Raw genomic sequence first — 2,500 nt, forward strand, 5'->3', positions numbered from 1 at the left:
GCTGTCGCCTGCCGCGGCCAGCGACGTCGGGCTGGCCCCTGCAGCGCCTAGCCTCTCCCACGCGGGGGGCAGGCCAGAACGCGGGGGGCCAGGGCCCGAAGGCAGCCCCCCCGCGGGCGAGAGAGCAAGCCAGCAGGGGCTGTCGCCTGCCGCGGCCAGCGACGTCGGGCTGGCCCCTGCCGCGGCCAGCGATGTCGGGCTGTCGCCTGCCGCGGCCAGCGACGTCGGGCTGGCCCCTGCAGCGCCTAGCCTCTCCCACGCAGGGGGCAGGCCAGAACGCGGGGGGCCAGGGCCCGAAGGCAGCCCCCCCGCGGGCGAGAGAGCAAGCCAGCAGGGGCTGTCCGCGCGTCGCGCAGCGCGGCATGGCTGCGGGGGCCGCGCGCGCGCGCCCAAGCGCCCAAGCGCCCAAGGGCCCCAGGCCCTCAGGCCCCAGCGCCCCAGCGCCCAGCGCGGGCGGGCGCGCGCGCGCGTGTGGTCTTTGAGGGGCGCCGGCCTGGTGGCTCCCTAAAGAGCAATAAGTGTCATTGCAGCTCTGGCAGGGGGAGACACTACTAGGTCCCAGCTGTCACCCCCCCTCTAAAAAATTCATTTCTTGGTATTTTGAGCTGAAATTTTGCACAGAGGTTGGCAAAAATCCAATCCACCTTCATTAATTTTCCCAGAATTTTTCGAGGTCGGGAAGTATTTGTTTTAATTTTCCTACCATTAGAAATCGAGTAAATCCGCAAAACTAGGAACCGGCCCGGAATGACCCCAAATTCAGTGGGCAGCCTCATAAAAATATGGCTGATTTTACTGGATTGGTTTCATGTGGAAAGCACGACGTTTTCTTGTAGGAATGCGGGAACCCCGGCAGCTCGCCTGCCGCGGCCAGCGACGTCGGGGACGCTGGCCTGCGCTGTCGAGCCCGCGAGGGCTGTCTCCGCGGCAGGCCCCCCCTGAACGGGGCACGACAGGCCACCGCGCTGGCTCGTCCAGCGTCGACAGTCCCTCGTCCAGGTTTCAGATCGCGCCAAGTCGAACCCATGACCTGCTCAAGCCATCGTGCGCTGCCGAATTCGCATCTGCGTGTAGGCTGCCATTCCACGCGGCAGCCCCTGTTTTCGTCAGCGTGCCCCCCTGACGAATTTTCCTGCCTGGCCCAGTCCAGCGTCCAGCCCCTGTTCGTCGAAAAATCTGCGCTGCCGATTTTCCACGCGGCAGCCCCTCTTTTCGTCAGCGTGCCCCCCTGACGAATTTTCCTGCCTGGCCCGGCCAGTCCAGCCCCTGTTCGTCGAAAAATCTGCGCTGCCGATTTTCCACGCGGCAGCCCCTCTTTTCGTCAGCGTGCCCCCCTGACGAATTTTCCTGCCTGGCCCGGCCGGTCCAGCATCCAGCCCCTGTTCGTCGAAAAATCTGCGCTGCCGATTTTCCACGCGGCAGCCCCTGTTTTCCTCAGCGTGCCCCCCTGACGAATGTTCGTCGAAAAATCTGCGCTGCCGATTTTCCACGCGGCAGCCCCTCTTTTCGTCAGCGTGCCCCCCTGACGAATGTTCGTCGAAAAATCTGCGCTGCCGATTTTCCACGCGGCAGCCCCTCTTTTCGTCAGCGTGCCCCCTGACGAATTTTCCTGCCTGGCCCAGTCCAGCGTCCAGCCCCTGTTCGTCGAAAAATCTGCGCTGCCGATTTTCCACGCGGCAGCCCCTCTTTTCGTCAGCGTGCCCCCCTGACGAATTTTCCTGCCTGGCCCGGCCGGTCCAGCATCCAGCCCCTGTTCGTCGAAAAATCTGCGCTGCCGATTTTCCACGCGGCAGCCCCTGTTTTCCTCAGCGTGCCCCCCTGACGAATGTTCGTCGAAAAATCTGCGCTGCCGATTTTCCACGCGGCAGCCCCTCTTTTCGTCAGCGTGCCCCCCTGACGAATGTTCGTCGAAAAATCTGCGCTGCCGATTTTCCACGCGGCAGCCCCTCTTTTCGTCAGCGTGCCCCCTGACGAATTTTCCTGCCTGGCCCAGTCCAGCGTCCAGCCCCTGTTCGTCGAAAAATCTGCGCTGCCGATTTTCCACGCGGCAGCCCCTCTTTTCGTCAGCGTGCCCCCCTGACGAATTTTCCTGCCTGGCCCGGCCCGTCCAGCCCCTGTTCGTCGAAAAATCTGCGCTGCCGATTTTCCACGCGGCAGCCCCTCTTTTCGTCAGCGTGCCCCCCTGACGAATTTTCCTGCCTGGCCCGGCCGGTCCAGCCCCTGTTCGTCGAAAAATCTGCGCTGCCGATTTTCCACTCCGCAGCCCCTGTTTTCGTCAGCGTGGCCCCCTGACGAATTTTCCTGCCTGGCCCGGCCAGTCCAGCGCCCAGCCCCTGTTCGTCGAAAAATCTGCGCTGCCGATTTTCCCCGACGAACCTGCAGCTGCACAAATCCGCGCTGCCACTGCCCCATTGTCTGGACCAACAATCTTTTCCATCAAGCCCTGGACTATAAATCGTCCAGACTCATCGCCAGCACCCGCTGCCGATTCTGCCGACTT

This window comes from Populus nigra, chromosome 2 (genome assembly GCF_951802175.1).
Source record: "Populus nigra chromosome 2, ddPopNigr1.1, whole genome shotgun sequence".
Classification (NCBI taxonomy): Eukaryota; Viridiplantae; Streptophyta; class Magnoliopsida; order Malpighiales; family Salicaceae; genus Populus; species Populus nigra.